Here is a 17,715-nt window from a genome sequence, read left to right as displayed (position 1 = left end):
CACATTGACTCACTACTTTATCATCCTCAAATCTTTTTTTTTTTTCCTTACACACGTGCCTAATCACCCCTTTCGCCCTGCTCCCTCCTCCCTCCCCCGCTGATAACCACCAATCCAATCTCTATCACTGTGTGATTGTTTGTTGTTGTATTTATCTTCTATTTATGAGTGAGATCATACGGTATTTGACTTTCTCCCTCTGACTTATTCACTTAGCATAATACCCTCAAGTTCCATCGATGTTGTCACAAATGGCCAGATTTCATCCTTTTTTATGGCTGAGTAGTATTCTGTTGTGTATATATGCCACATCATCTTTATCCATTCGTCCCTTCATGGACACCGAGGTTACTTCCAAGTCTTGGCTATTGTGAATAATGCTGAAATGAACATAGGGGAGCATGTATCTTTATGCATTCATGTTTTCACATTTTTTGAATAAATACCCAGCAGTGGAATAGTTGGATCATATGGTAGTTCTAGTCTTAATTTTTTGAGGAATCACCATACTACTTTCCATAGTGGCTGCACCAGTTTGCAGTGTATGAGAGTTCCATTCTCTCCAACACTCGTTATTTCTTGTCTTGTTAATTATAGCCATTCTGGCTGGAGTGAGGTGATATCTCATTATAGTTTTTTATTTTTTAAAGATTTTGTTTTTCCTTCTTCTCACCAAAGCCCCCCGGTACATAGTTGTATATTTTTAGTTGTGTGTCCTTCTAGTTCTGGCATGTGGGAGGCCACCTCAGCATGGCTTGAGGAGCAGTGCTGGGTTCGTGCCCAGGATCCAAACCAGTAAAACCCTGGGCCAGTGAAGCAGAGCACGTGAACTTAACCACCTAGCCATGGGGCTGGCCCCTCTCATTGTAGTTTTGGGTTTTTTTATTGAGTTAATGATAGGTTACAATCTTGTGAAATTTCAGTTGTACATTATTGTTTGTCAGTCATGTTGTAGGTGCACCCCTTCACCCTTTGTGCCCATCCCCCGCCCCACCTTTCCCCTGGTAACCACTAATCTGTTCTCTTTGTCCACATTTTTAAGTTTCTCATATGAGTGGAGTCATACAGAGATTGTCCTTCTCTATCTGGCTTATTTCACTTAACATAAGTCCCTCCAGGTCCATCCATGTTGTTGCAAATGGGACGATTTTGTTCTTTTTTATGGCTGAGTAGTATTCCATTGTATATATATATACCACATCTTCTTTATCCAATCATTTGTTGATGGGCATTTAGGTTGCTTCCACGTCTTGGGTATTATAAATAATGCTACAATGAACATTGGGAAGCATGGGACTTGTGGAATTGCTGCATTTAAGCTCTTTGGGTAGATACCCACTAGTGGGATAGCTGGGTCATATGGTAGTTCTAGCTTTAATTTTTTGAGGAATCTCCATATTGTTTTCCATAGTGGCTGCACCAGTTTGCATTTCCACCAGCAATGTGTGAGAGTTCCTTTTTCTCCATAACCTCCCTAACATTTGTTACTATTTGTTTTAGTTACTTTTGTCATTTTAATGTGTTTAAGGTGATATCGTAGTGTAGTTTTGATATGCATTTCCCTGATGATCAGCAATGATGAACATCTTTTCATGTGCCTATTGGCCATCTGTATATGTTCTTTGGAGAAATGTCTGTTCATGTCTCCTGCCCATTTTCTGATCAGGTTGTTTGATTTTTTGTTGTTGAGTTGTGTGAGTTCTTTATATATTATGGAAATTAACCCTTTGTTGGATATCTGACTTGCAAATATTTTTTCCCAGTTAGTGGGTTTTTTTTTGTTTCAATCCTGTCTTCCTTCGCCTTGGAGAAGCTCGTTAGTCTGAATAAGTCCCATTTGTTTATTCTTTCTATTGTTTCCCTTGTCTGAGAAGACATGGTGTCCGAAAAGATCCTTTTAATACTGATGTCAAAGAGTGTACTGCCTACATTTTCTTCTAGAAGCCTTATGGTTTCAGGTCTTACCTTTAGGTCTTTGATCCATTTAGAGTTTATTTTGGTGAATGTTGAAAAAGAATGCTCAATTTTCATTCTTTTGCATGTGGCTTTCCAGTTTTCCCAGCATCCTTTGTTGAAAAGACTTTCTTTTCTCCATTGTAGGCCCTCAGCTCCTTTGTCGAAGATTAGCTGTCCATAGATGTGTGGTTTTATTTCTGGGCTTTCAAGTCTGTTCCATTGATCTGTGCACCTGTTTTTGTACCAGTACCATGCTGTTTTGATTACTGTAGCTTTGTAGTATGTTTTGAAGTCAGGGATTGCGATGCCTCCAGCTTTGTTCATTTTTCTCAGGATTGCTTTAGCAATTCGGAGTCTTTTCTTGCCCCATATGAATTTTAGGATTCTTTGTTCTATTTCTGTAAAGAATATCATTGGGATTCTGAGTGGGATGGCGTTGAATCTGTAGATTCCTTTGGGTAGAATGGACATTTTAACTATGTTTATGCTTCCAATCCATGTACATGGAATGTCTTTCCATCTCTTTATGTCGTCATCTATTTCTTTCAGAAAAGGCTTGTAATTTTTGTTCTATAGGTCTATCACTTCTTTAGTTAAGTTCACCCTGAGGTATTTTATTCTTTTTGTTGCGATTGTGAATGGTATTGTATTCTTGAGTTCTTTTTCTGTTAGTTCGTTTAATAATCAGAGTATAGAAATGCTACTGATTTATGCAAGTTGATTTTATACCCTACAACTTTGCTGTAGTTGTTCATTATTTCTAAAAGTTTTCCAGTGGATTCTTTGGTGTTTTCTATATATAAGATCATGTCATCTGCAAACAGTGAGAGTTTCACTTCTTCCCTCCCTAGTTGGATTCCTTTTATTCCTTTCTCTTGCCTAATTGCTCTGGCCAAAACCTCCAGAACTGTGTTAAATAAGAGTGGTGATAGAGGGCATCCTTGTCTCATTCCTGTTTTCAGGGTGATGGTGCTCAGTTTTTGCCCATTGAGTGTGACGTTGGCTGTGCGTTTGTCATATACGGCCTTTATTATGTTGAGGTAGTTCCCCTCTATGCCCATTTTGTTCAGAGTCTTTATCATAAATGGCTGTTGGATCTTGTCAAATTCCTTCTCTGCATCTATTGAGATGATCATGTGGTTTTTATTCCTCAGTTTGTTGATGTGGTGTATCACGTTGATTGATTTGCACATGTTCAACCATCCCTGTATCCCTGGTCTGAATCCCACCTGATCAGGATGTATGATCCTTTTGATGAATTGCTGACTTCGGGTTGCCAAAATTTTGTTGAGGGTTTTTGCATCTATGTTCATCAGCAATATTGGCCTGTAGTTCTCCTTTTTCGTGCTGTCCTTGTCAGGCTTTGGTATCCACGTGATGTTGGCCTCGTGGAATGTGTTAGGAAGTGTTCCCTCCTCCCTAACTTTTTGGAATAGCTTGGGAAGGATAGGTATTAAATCCTCTCTGAAAGTTTGGTAGAATTCCCCAGGAAAGCCATCTGGTCCTGGGGTTTAATCTTTGGGATGCTTTTGATTGCTATTTCAATCTCTTTCCTTGTGACTGGTCTGTTCAAATTGTCTGCTTCTTCTTGACTCAGCTTTGGGAGATTGTAGGAGTCCAAGAATATATCCATTTCCTCTAGGTTATCCATTTTGTTGGCATATAATTTTTCATATTATTCCTTTCTTATCCGTTGTATTTCTGCGGAGTCTGTTGTTATTTCTCCTCTTTCATTTCTGATTTTGTTTATTTGAGCTTTCTCTCTTTTTTTCTTTGTACTTCTGGCTAGGGGTTTGTCAATTTTATTTATCTTCTCAAAGAACCAGCTCTTTGTTTTATTAATCCTTTCTACTGCCTTTTTTGTTTCAGTAGCATTTATTTCTGCTCTGATTTTTATTATTTCTCTCCTTTTGCTGACTTTGGGCTTTGTGTTCTTTCTCTAATTTGGTTAGGTGTAATTTAAGGTTGCTTATTTGGGGTTTTTCTTGTTTGTTAAGATGTGCCTGTATTGCGATGAATTTCCCTCTTACTACAGCTTTTGCTGTATCCCATATGAGTTGGTATGGCATCTTATCATTTTCATTTGCCTCCAGGTATTTTTTTATTTCTTCTTTAATTTCTTCAATGATCCACTTCTTGTTCAATAGCATATTTTTTAGTCTCCACATCCTTGTGCCTTTCTCAGCTTTTTTTCTTGTAATTAATATCTAACTTTATAGCATTATTATCAGAGAAGATGCTTGTTATTATTTCAATTTTTTTAAGTTTGTAGGGGTTTGCCTTGTTTCCCAACAAATGGTCTATCCTTGAGAATGTTCCATGTGCACTTGAGAAGAATGTGTATTCTGCTGTTTTTGGATGGAGTGTTCTGTATATGTCTATTAAGTCCAACTGTTGTAGCTTTCCTTTAGCTCCACTGTTTCTTTGTTGATTTTCTGTCTGGATGATCTGTCCATTGATGTGAGTGGAGTGTTGAGGTCCCTTACTATTATCATATTATTTTTGATATCTTCTTTTAGGTTTGTTCATAGTTGCTTTATGAACTTTGGTGCTCCTGTGTTGGGTGCATAGGTATTTATAAGCCTTATTTCTTCTTGATGAAGTGTCCCTTTGATCATTATGTATTGGCCCCCTATGTCTCTCTTTACCTGCCTTATCTTGAAATTTGTTTTGTCTGATATAAGTATTGCCACACCTGATTTCTTTTGTTTGTTATTAGCTTGGAGTATTGTCTTCCACCCCTTCACTCTGAGCCTGTGTTTGTCCTTGGAGCTGAGGTGTGTTTCCTGGAGGCAACAAATTGTTGGATCTTGTTCTTTAATCCATTTTACCACTCTGTGTCTTTTTATTGGAGAGTTTAATCCATTTACATTCAGCGTGAGTATTGATGCATGAGGGCTTAATGCTGTCATTCTGTTGCTCGTTTTCGGGTTTTCCTGTGTTTCCTTTGTTTTTCGTCCTGTGTGTTTTAGCCTACCCATTGACTTCTGCCATTTCTTATGCTGGGTTTCTTAAATTTTTCCTTATTTATGTTTTGTGTCTCTGTTCTGTTTTTTAGTTTAGTGGCTACCCTGAAGTTTGTATTCAATTTCTTGTGTATAACATAGTCCATCATCTGGTGGCCTCTTACTTCCTTAGCATAAATTAATTCAGTCCTTTTCCTCCTCTCCTCCTAAATTACTATTTTCATCTTTATTCCAACTTGAGTTGTGAGTGGAGTGATAAGATTGTCTTTGCTTTGGTGATTTCCTTCCCTTTATCCTAATGCTATAGTTGAGTATTTGCTGTCCTGCTCTGATTCTATTTATCTCCCTACTGTGTGTTTTGTGACCCCTTTCTCCTTTTTTTCTTTTTTCTGGTATGAGAGCCTTCTTGAGGATTTCTTGTAGTGGAGGTCTTGTGGCTACGATTCTCTTAGCTTTTGTTTGTCTGGAAAAGATTTAATTTCTCCCTCATATCTGAAGGATATTTTTGCTGGATAGAGTATTCTTGGCTGAAGATTTTTATCCTTTAAAGTTTTGAATATGTCATTCCAATCTCTCCTGGCTTGTAAGGTTTCTGTAGATAAATCCAGTGAAAGTCTGATAGGAGTTCCTTTGTAGGTTATTTTCTTCTGCCTTGCTGCCCTTAGTATTCTTTCTTTGTCATTCATTTTTGCCATTTGTACTACTATATGCCTTGGAGTAGGACTTTTTACATTGACACATCTAGGAGATCTGAAAGCTTCCTCCACACACATTTCTCTCTCAATCCCTAGATTTGGGAAGTTCTCTTCTGTTATTACATTGAGCACAATTTCTGCTCCATTTTCCTTTTCCACGCCCACAGGAATTCTGATTATTCTTAAGTTGCATTTTCTCATAGAGTCAGCTATTTCTCGGAGATTTTCTTCAGTTTTTTTAAATTCTTCATTGTCGTTCTTCCTCTGTCTGGAGCCATTCAGCCTGTCTATCTTCGATTATGCTAATTTGCTCCTCTATGGTGTCTACACGGGCATTCAGGGAATTCGTATTCTGTTTTATCTGATCCATTGTATTTTTCATCTCTAGTATTTCTGATTGATTCTTCTTTATAGTTTTAATCTCTTTTGTGAAGTAACCCCAGAACTCGTTGACTTGTTTCTCTATATTTCTCTTTACCTCATTGAGTATTTTATGATATCTATTTTGAACTAATCTTCACTTAGTTTACCTATTTGCAAATCCTCAGGACACACTTCTGTGTTTTTATTGTTTTCCTTTTGGACTGGAGCTTTTATAAATTGCTGGATGGTAGAGGAGCAGTTTTTGTGCATGATGCTATTATTCGGTTGCAGTTACAACCTGTCGCCACTAGACGGGGGTCGAGAGCCACACGTTCTGAGCCCTCCACCTTCAGATGCAATGATGGCATGCAGTGCACATTGGGGGAGGAAGAGCACTGTCTCTTGCGTGCCAACCTGGATTCCGATCAGCTTTCGCTCTCTGGTTTCCCCATGGCCCTGGCTTGATGGGGTCCCCAAATGCGAGAGCTTTCCCCCATTAGAGGGTTTCAACTGCATGGGCTGTGGGTGTCCTGGACGATCCCATAAACGTACGGCCCCTCCCCTGCTCCTTCCTTCCCCCATGACAGTGATCCCAGTCTCCAGGGGAGGGAGTGAAGTTCTCTCTTATCCCATTTTAGCTCCTCCAAGGGCGGCTCCAGCCTCTCCACCCTCTGTCATTTGGCTGCTGTCAGTCTCTGATGATTTCTGTTGCTAGGATTTTTGTTTGTTTGTTTGGAAAACACTTGCTCTTTTTGGTTATAATTTGGAGTGGAGAGAGTCCCGGGTGAGCTCACTCCACCATGTTGCTGACGTCATTCCTGGAATCCCTCTCACTGTAGTTTTGATTTGCATTTCCCTGACAGTTAATGATGTTGAGCATCCTTTCATAGGCCTGTTGGCCATCTGTATACCTACTTTGGAGAAATGTCTGTTCAGATCTTTTACCCATTTTTCAATTGGTTTATTAGTTTTTTGCTTTGAGATGTATGAGTTCCTTACATATTTTAGATATTAACCCCTTATCCCACATGCGGTTTGCAATATCTTCTCCCAATTATTAGGTTGTCTTTCGTTTTGTTGATGGTTTCCTTTGCTGTGCAGAAGCTTTTTAGTTTGATGTAGTCCCATTTGTCCATTTTTTCTATTGTTTCCCCTGCCTGATCAGACACGTTACTTGAAAATATGCTGCTAATACTGATGTCGAAGAACATACTGCCTATGTTTTCTTCTAGAAGTTTCATGGTTTCGGGTCTTACATTCAAGCCTTAAGCCATTTTGAGTTTATTTTTGTGTACAGTGTACGATAATGGTCTACTTTCATTCTTTTGCATGTGGCTTTCCAGTTTTCCCAACACCCTTTATTGAAGAGACTCTCCCTTCTCCATCGTATGCTCTTGGCTCCCTTGTCGAATATTAGCTGACCATAAACATGTGGGTTTACTTCTTGGATCTCAGTTGTGTTCCATTGATCTGTATGTCTGTTTTTGTGTCAGTACCATGCTGTTTTGGTTACTATAGCTTTGTAGTATATTTTGAAATCAGGGAGTGTGATATGTCCAGCTTTGTTCTTTTTTCTCAGGGTTCTGTTGGCTATTCAGGGTCTTTTGTTGTTCCATATAAATTTTAGGATTCTTTGTTGTATTTCTGTGAAAAAATGTTGTGGGAACTTTGATAGGGATTGCATTGACTCTGTAGATTGCTTTAGGAAACATGGATATTTTAACTATGTTAATTCTCACAACCCAAGAGCATGGAATATCATTCCATTTCTTTGTGTCTTCTTCAATTTCTTTCAACAATGTTTTATAATTTTCAGTGTCCAGATCTTTCAATTCTTTGGTTAAGTTTATTCCTAGGTATTTTATTCTTTTTGTTGCAATTGTAAATGGGATTGTATTCTTAATTTCTCTTTCAGTTACTTTGTTGTTAGTGTATACAAATGCAACTGAATTTTGTATGTTGATTTTGTATCCTGTAGCTTTACTGTATTCATTGATTATTTCTAAAAGTTTTTTGGTGGATTCCCTAGGGTTTTCTATATAGAAAATCATGACATCTGCAAATAGTTACACTTTCATTTCTTCCTTTCCAATTTGGGCCCCTTTTATAACTTTTTCTTGCCTGTTTGCTCTGGTTAGGACTTCCAATACTATGTTAAATTAGAGTGGTGACAGTGGGCATCTTTGTCTGGTTCCTGTTCTTAGAGGAATAGCTTTCAGTTTTTCTCCATTGAGAATGATATTGTCGATGGGTTTGTCATATATCGCCTTTATTATGTTGAGCTAATTTCCTTCTCTACCCATTTTATTCAGAGTTTTTATCATAAACCGATGCTATTTCTTGTCAAATGCTTTCTCTGCATCTATTGAGATGATCATGTGATTTTTATTCTTCATTTTGTTAATGTGGTGTATCACATTGATTGATTTGCAGATGTTGAACCATCCCTGCATCCCTGGAATGAATCCCACTTCGTCATGGTGTATGATCTTTTTAATGTATTGTTGTATTCAATTTGCTAGCATTTTGCTGAGGATTTTTGGGTCAATTTTCGTCAGTGATATTGGCGTGTAATTTTGTTTTTTTGTGTTGTCCTTGTCTGGTTTTGATACTCAATTTTCTTTATCTTTTCAAAGAACCAGCTCCTGGATTCATTGTGTTTTTTTCCTATTATTTTTTTATTCTCTATTTCATTTATTTCTTCTCTGATTTTTATTATTTCCTTCCTTCTACTGATTTTGGGCTTTGTTTGTTCTTCTTTTTCCAGTTCTTTTAGGTGCACTGTTAGATTGTTTATTTGAGATTTTTCTTGTTTGTTGAGGTAGGCCTGTATAGCTAAAAACTTCCCTCTTAGAACCACTTTTGCTGTATCCCATAAATTTTGCCATGTCATATTTTCATCTTCATTTGTTTCCAGGTATTTTCTGATTGCTCCTCTGATTTCTTCATTGACTCTCTCGTTGTTCGGTAGCATTTTGTTTAATCTCCACATATTTGTGCCTTTTCTGATTTTCTTCCTGTAGTTGATTTCTAGTTTCATACCTTGGTGGTCAGAAAAGATGCTTGGTATTATTTCAATTTTCTTAAATTTATTGAGACTTGTTCCATGGCCTAATATGTGATCTATCCTAGAAAATGTTCCATGTGCATTTGAAAAGAATGTCTATTTTGCAGTATTTGGATGGAATGTTCTGTATATATCTGCTAAGTCCATCTGGTCTAATGTGTCATTGAAGGCCTATGTTTCCTTATTGATCTGTTTGGATGATCTATGCATTGGTGTAAGTGGAGTGTTAAAGTCCCCTACGATTATTGTGTTACTGTCTATTTCTCCTTTTATGTCTGTTAGTAATTGCTTTATATATTTAGGTGCTCCTGTGTTGGGTGCGTAGATATTTACAAGTGTTATATCCTCTTGTTGGATTGTTCCCTTTATCATTATGTACTGCCCTTCTTTGTCTCTTGTTACAGTTCTTGTTTTAAATTCTATTTTGTCTGATATAAGTATTGCTACCCCAGCTTTCTTTTCATTGCCATTTGCATGGAGTATCTTTTTCCATCCCTTCACTTTCAGTTCGTGAGTCTCTTTAGGTTTGAAGTTTGTCTTATGCTGCTTATATATGGTTCTTGTTTTTTAATCTAATCAGTCACCCTGTGATTTTCGATTGGAGTATTCAGTCCATTGACATTTAAAGTTGCTACTGATAAGTATGTATTTATTGCCACTTTGTCACATTTTTTCTGGGTGTTTATGTAGTTCTTCTCTGTTCCTTTCTTCTTCTCTTGCTCTCTTTAGCATTTAGTATGGCTTTTCTTTAGTGTTACTTTTGGGTTCCTTTCTCAATTTTTTGTGTATTTATTATAGGTTTCTGGTTTGTGATTACCATGAGGTTCATATATAATAACCTACGTATATAGGAATGTATATTAAGTTGATGGTCTCTTTAGTTTGATCTCTTTCTAAAAGCTCTACTCTTTTACTCCCCTTCTCCACATTTTATGTTTTTGATATCATATCTAACCGTTTTTGGGTATGTGTGTGTATCCATTACCCTCTTATCATGAAAATAGGTAATTTTAGTACTTTTGTCTTCTGGCCTTCATAGTCGCTTCATAGGTGGCTGATCTGCTACCTTTGCTGTACTTTTGCCTTTACCAGTGATTTTATTGCATTTAAAAAAGAATAATTTTCTTATTCCTATTTGTGATCTTCTCATTCCCACTTAAAATGCTAAGTTGCTTTAGCATTTCTTGTAAAACTGTTTGTGTGTGTGTGTGTGTGTGTGTGTGATAAACTCCTTTAGTTTTTGCTCATCTGGGAAACTCTTTATCTCTCCTTCCATTCTGAGTGATACTCTTGCCAAGTAGAGTATTCTTTGCTGTAGACTTTTTCCTTTTAGCTCTTTCAATATATCATGCCACTCCCTTCAGGCCTGTAAGGTTTCTGCTGAGAAGTCAGCTGATAGCCTTATGGGGTTTCCTTTGCAGGTAACTTGTTGCCTTTCTCTTGTGGCTTTTAGGATTCTCTCTTTATCTTTAATTCTTGACATTTTAATTATAATGGGTCTTGATGTGGGCCTCTTTGGGTTGATCTTGTTCGGTGCTCTCTGTGCTTCCTATACCTGAATGTCTGTTTCCTTCCTTAGGTTAGGAAAGTTTTCAGCTATTATTTCTTCAAATATATTCTCTGCCCCTTTGTCTCTCTCTTTTCCTTCTGGGACACCTATAATAGGGATGTTAGTATGCTTGATGTTGTCCCAGAGGTCTCTTAGACTGTACTCATCCTTTTTAATTCTTTTTTATTTTATCTGTTCAGCTTGGGTGATTTCTCTAGTCTTTTTTCTAGTTTGTTGATCCGTTCTTCTGTATCATCTACTCTTCTATTGAGTCCCTCTATTGAATTTTTCATTTCCAATATTGTATTCTTCATTTCTGATTGATTCTTTTTTATATTTTCCAATTCTTTGTTGAAATTCTCACTGAGTTCATCCATTCTTCTCCCAAGATCTGTGAGCATCCTTATGACTTTTTGTTTGAACTCTTTTTCAGGTAGATTGTTTATTTCTGTTTCATTTAGTTCTTTTTCTGGAGTTTTGTCCTCTTCCCTTACTTGGAACATATTCCTTTGCCTCCTAATTTTGCCTCTTTCTCTATGCTTATATCTATGTATTAGGTAGGTCAGCTATGTCTCCTGATCTTGGAGAGGTCGTCTTATGTAAGAGATGCCTTATGAAGCCCAGCAGTGTTTTTCCTTCTCATCACCAATTCCAAATGTTCCAGGAGTGACCCCTGTGTGGGATACATGTGTCCTTCTGTTGTGTCAGGGTTGCTCTTGCTGCAGGGGCCAGGGAGTCTAAGCTATCCCCCTGACTGGCTGGTTTAATACTCAGCTGTGTGTGGCTGCTATGGATCCTTCAGTCACTTTATCAGGCATAGGGAGCCTCAGCACAGTTGGCTACAAGGTCTAATAGCTCATTCCTGTTGCAGTTTTTCTGTGAAGTGAGTAGGTCCCCACTGTTGCTGGTTGCTAGGCTCAGGGGCTTACAATTGCTGTAGGCTTCCAGCCTGAAAAGCTTTTGTCAGCTCTCCTAGGGTTGCAGCTGAGTGAGGCTGGCCCCAGGCATGGGAACACCCAACTGATTCAGGCTTTGGAAGGTGAGGCTGAACTCCTATGTGGCTGTTTGAGAAGCACAAGTCTGCAGCTGACAAGCCCTACCACCTACAGGACACACACTGTCAACACAGTCCTGCCTCATGCACAGACCCCAGCCCCCAGAAGCCTACCCAGTCACCCCACTGCAGAGGCCCCACACACTCCACCAATGCCCCACACATGCCACCTGCTCCTCATGCACACCCTGCCCCACAGAGGCAAACCCATGTGCCTGCCTGCAGAATATCCAGACACTCAGTGTATGCAGGTCAAAAAGTTGCCCAAGGGCTTGCTGTTGGGTGAGGCCGGTCCTCTATTTTGTATGTAGGATGCTGCCACAGCATGGCTTAATGAGCAGTGTGTAGGTCTGCACACAGGATCCAAAGCCATGAACCCCAGGACCCCAAAGTGGAGCATGCTAACTTAACCACTACGCCACTAGGCTGGCCCCCACATTGTAGTCTTGATGAGCATTTTTGTTGTTTCCAGTTTGTGGCCGTTAACAGACAGCATGGGTGCCGACAACATTTATGTGTTCTGGTGCATGGGAGTATGCCTTTCTTTGCAGTATGAACCTAAGAATAGAATTACTGGATCATAAGGCCGCCTTCCTACATAACACCAAACTATTTTCCAAGGTAGGGTAGTCAACTGGAATTGTCAAGCTTTTTCAATTTGGCCAATCTACTGGGTATGTAGTAGTATATAAAAAAGGTTCTAAATTTGCATTTTCCTGACTACTAATGAGGTTGATCACCTTGCCATATATTTATTTGCCATTTGGCTTTCCTCTTTTGTGCAGAATCTGTTCAGACCGATTTTCTATTTTAGGTTATCTGTGTTTTATTTGTTTGTAGGAACCCAGTACATATTTAGGATTTAAGCCCTCTGTGGTTTGCCTTTCACTCTCTTAATGGTATATTTTGATGGCTAGAAAGTTCTTAATTTTTGTTTTGTATTGTTTTGTTGAGATAACATTGGTTTATAACATTATATAAATTTCAGGTGTAAATCATATTTCAACTTCTGTGTATATTACATTGTGTTCACCACGAAAAGTCTAGTTGCCATCCATCATGATACAAATATCTCCCATTACGCCTTTTTCCCTCCCTCCACCCTTCACCCCTCTTTCCCTCTGGTAACCATTAATCTATCCTCTGTATTTATGTGTTTGGTGGTTGTTGTTGTTGTTTTATCTTACATATATGAGAGAAATCATACAGTATTTGTCTGTCTGACTTGACTTAGCATAATACCCTCAAGGTCCATCCATGTTGTTGCAAATGTCAAGATTTCATTTTTTTATGGCTGAGTCGTATTTCATTGTGTATATATGCCACATCTTCTTTATCCTTTCATGTGTCAATGGGCACTTAAGTTGTTTCCAAGTTTTGGCTATTGTGAATAATGTTGCAATGAACATAAAAGTGCATATATCTTTTCAAATTACTGTTTTCATGTTCTTTAGATAAATACCCAGCAGTGGAATAGCTGGATCATATGGTAGTTCCAGTGTTAATTTTTTGAGGAATCTCCATACTGTTTTCCATAGTGGCTGCATCAGTTTATATTCCCACCAGCAGTGTACAAGGGTTTTCTTCTGTCCACATCCTCTCCAACATTTGTTATTTCTTGTCTTTTTAATAATATCCATTCTGACGGATGTGAGGTGATATCTCATTGTAGTTTTGATTTGCATTTCCTTAATAATTAGTGATGTTGAACACCTTTTTATGTGCCTCTATGCCATCTATATCTTTTCTTTGAGAAAATTTTTTTCTGACCTTCTGCCCATTTTTTAATTGGTTTGTTTTTTGTTGTTGTTGTTGAGTTCTTTATCTTGGATATGAATCCCTTATCAGATGTATGATTAGCAAATATTTTCTCCCAATTGGTAGGTTGTCTTTGGGGTTTGTTAATGATTTCTTTGCCATGCAGAAGTTTTTTAGTTTGGTGTAGTCCCACTTGTGTATTTTTGCCTTTGTTCCCCTTGCCCAAGGAGACACATTCAAAAAGATACTGCTAAGACCAATGTCAGAGAGCATAGTGCCTATGTTTTCTTCCAGGAGTTTTCTGGTTTCAGGTCTTACATTCAAGTCTTTGAGTTAATTTTTGTGCATGGTGTAAGACAGTGGTCTACTTTCTTTCTTTTGCATACGGCTGTCCAGTTTTCCCAGCACCATTTATTGAAGAGACTTTCCTTTCTCCATTGTGTGGTCTTGGCTCCCTTGTCAAAAATTAGCTGTCCGTAGATGTGTGGGTTTATTTCTGGGCTCTCAGTTCTGTTCCATAGATCTTTGTGCCTGTTTTTCTGCCAGTACCATGCTGTTTTGATTACTGTAGCTCTGTAGTATATTTTGAAATCAGGGAGTGTGATACCTCCAGCTTTGTTCTTTTTTCTTAGGATTGCTTTGGCTATTCAAGGTCTTTTGTTGTTCAGTATAAATGTTAGGATTCTTTGTTCTATTTTTGTGAAAAATGTTGTTGGACTTCAACTAGACTTTTGGTGATGAAAATGATGCAGTGTATACAGAAGTCGAAATACAATGATGCACATCTGAAATCTATATAACGTTATAAACCAATGTTACCCTAAAAAAATATCATTGAGACTTTGATAAGGATTGCACTGAATCTATAGTTTGCTTTAGGAAGTATGGACATTTTAACTATTTTAATTCTTCCAATCCATGAGCATGGAATATCTTTTCATTTCATTGTGTCTTCTATTTCTTTCAACAATGTTTTGTAGTTTTCATTATACAAGTCTTTCACCTCCTTGGTTAAACTTATTAGTAGGTATTTTATTCTTTTTGTTGCAATTGTCAATGGGATTATGTTCTTGATTTCTCTTTCAGCTATTCCGTTGTTAGTATATAGAAACACAACTGATTTTTGTATGTTGATTTTGTACCCTGCAACTTTACTGTGTTCGTTTATTATTTCTAATAGTTTTTTGGTGGATTCTTTAAGCTTTTCTATATATAAAATCATATCATCTGCAAATAGTGACAGTTTCTCTTATTCCCTTCCAATTTGAATGCCTTTTGCTTCTTTTTTTGCCTAATTGCTCTGACTAGGACTTCCAATACTGTGTTGAATAAGAGTGGAAAGTGGGCATCCTTGTCTGGTTCCTGTTATTAGAGGGATAGCTTTCAGTTTTTCACCACTGAGTATGGTGTTAGCTGTGGGTTTGTCATATATGGTCTTTATTACATTGAGGTACTTTCCTTCTATACCCGTTATATTCAGTGTGGGGTTTTTTAAATCATAATTGGATGTTGAATCTTGTCAAATGCTTTCTCTGCTGGATCTAAGGGCTGGGTGCCTCATGTGGAGCTCAAACCCCTGCTCCTCTGGGAAAGGCTCCTTCCCTTTGAGATTGCTCCCCACCATGAAGCACCTCTGCTGGGGTCTGGTTTTTCCCTCAGCAGGACTGTATCTCTGCCTCTCCTACCCTTCTCTGTGTTGTCTCTTGTCTTGGAGGTTTTTTTCATCCAGTTTTCAGATTTCTCTCAAAGGAAATTATTCCACATATAGTTGTAATTTAATGTGTCCATGAGAGAAGGCAAGCTCAGGATTCTCCTAAGCCACAATCTTCCAACCACCCAGAAAGTTCTCAATTTTAACAATCAGATTTATAATTTTTTCTTGTACTATTATAATTTTGTATCTTGTTTAAAAATTCTTTCCTGACTCTAAAGTCTGAAGATTTCCTCCTATGTTATCATCTGTAAGCTTTATCTTTTGCCTCTCACATTGAAGTCTGTATAGTGTGAGGTGGTCCTGTAATTTCATTTTTTTTCCTGCGTGGGCGCTTAATTGTCCAAACACCGTTATCCAGAACACTCTCTTTTCTCACTCCTCTGCAACGAAGGCTTTGTCAAATCTCAAGCATCCGTATACGAGCATGTATCCGTCTGTGAGCTCTCGGGTGTGTTCCATTACTTGATTTGTCTGTTTCTGCACCAGTATCACACTGTCTTGATCACTTCAGCTAAACTATTAGAATTAATAGAAGTTGGCAAAATGGCTGGATATAAAAAGCTGTTTTACTTCTGTATACCAGAAACAGTTAGAAAAGCAACTCTAAATCTAATAAAATATGGTGAAGCTATAAAACTTTATGAGAGACATAAAAATCTAAATGGAGATATCTCATGTTTATGAATTGGAAGATTTAATATAGTAGAGTTGTCAGTTATCCCAAAATTGTCTATAGATTTATTACAATTCCAATCAAGTTCTCAATGAGATGGTGGTTGGTTTTTGAATTGACAAAGCTGACAAGTTGTCAGATGGAAACTCAGAGGTGCAGGAAGCAAATACCTTTATCCTCCTCCTGGGAAATGCAGGGACTTTAAAAAGAGTCTATTCACCCTTAACCAACTTTTATACTACTGTTTGCATGCATTTTAATTCTATACATTTGTCAACTGCACAAGACGTTAACATTAGTACTATGATATTATATCATCAATTCTCACATAGGTTTACTCACATATTTACCATTTTCTTTGCTCTTCTTTCCTTCCTACATCTCTGATTTTTTCACCTGAGGATACTTTCCTTCTGCCTAAAGTATGTGCTTTAGAAGAGCCTTCTTTTGAGGGTTTGCTGCTGGCAAACCTCTCCATTTTTGTTTATCTGAAGATATCTTTATTTTGCTTTCTTTCCTGAAGAATATTTTTACTGGATATAGAATTCTATTAGCAGATGGTTTCTTTCAGCACTTTGAGGATATCATCCCACTGACCCACGCCTCCATCTCACTAAATGATTGGGCTCCACTCAATCACTGCTTTACTGTCTTGTATGACTGTCTCTTGGCAGGGCTGGGCCCAGCCACAAGTACTCCTTGGTGGTGGAGCAAGGCAGCCAAAAGACAAACACAGGCTCCTAGTTCTGGCAACCAGGATTTCCAGTCCTCATCTACTTTCTCCCTCACTACGCTCCTCTCCTCCTTTCTCCCTCTGTCTCCAGCTCACAGGTTCCTAGTACTAGCTCCTGGAGCACAAGGAGTGCCCCGAAGGTAACACCCTCCCCGACTGAGCTGAGAGAGAAAATGTTGAAACCTAGAGAGCTTTGGGGGAAGCTGAAAGTTCATGCATTTAACATGATCCGCAAGCACCTAATAACTATCAAGCTTGTGGAGAAATCTCTGGAAGAGTGCAATCAAATTGGGAGCATCATTTAGCCAGTGACACCTATACTGAAAAAAAGTTCATATGCATAATTCCTAAAAATCAAAAATTAATTGATGATGAATTATACATGAAAGATGTAAATTTTGTGATACGTAAAACATACCTCAATAAACCTGTTAAAAATTGATGAACAATTTACACTACAACTTATATCACTTGGTAAGTAGTTTTGTTTTTTTGGTTTTTTTTTTTAAAGATTTTATTTTTCCTTTTTCTCCCCAAAGCTCCCCCCCGGTACATAGTTGTATATTTTACTTGTGAGTCCTTCTAGTTGTGGCATGTGGGACGCCGCCTCAGCATGGTCTGATGAGTGGTGCCATGTCCACGTCCAGGATCCGAACCAGCGAAACCCTGGGCTGCCAAAGCGGAGCGTGAGAACTTAACCACTCGGCCACGGGGCTGCCCCGTAAGTAGTTGTATTTACACACACCTTGTGATTTAGTTTATATAATTAAAGGTAATATATTTTCAAATTTTTTTACTGATTGGTTGATTTCTGTATTTAACACAACCATACTGGTTGCTAATCAACCCTGCCTCGGCCTCTCTCCCTAGCAGTTGTGGCGTCTTAATACCCCCAGGAAACCTGAAGGCAGAGCAGCAGGCTGCACCATCGAGTGCCTAGAGCTGTGATCCTCAACTTGGGCTGCATGTTAGAATCACACGGGGAGCTTTTAAAATATACTGATGCCAAGACCTCGCCCTAGACCAATGAAATTGGAATGTCTGAGGGTGGGGCTCGGTCACTGGAATTTTGTTAAAACTCCCCCAGGTGATTCTAAAATGCAGCCGAGGTTAAGAAATACTAGACCAGAGGAAGGCAACTTTTGAAACAGAGGAGGCAGTCACAGGGTTATATGAGTACCCATCTC

The sequence above is a fragment of the Equus quagga genome, chromosome 22, assembly GCF_021613505.1.
Source record: "Equus quagga isolate Etosha38 chromosome 22, UCLA_HA_Equagga_1.0, whole genome shotgun sequence".
NCBI classification, from domain to species: Eukaryota; Metazoa; Chordata; class Mammalia; order Perissodactyla; family Equidae; genus Equus; species Equus quagga.
This window is presented reverse-complemented; position numbering follows the sequence as displayed.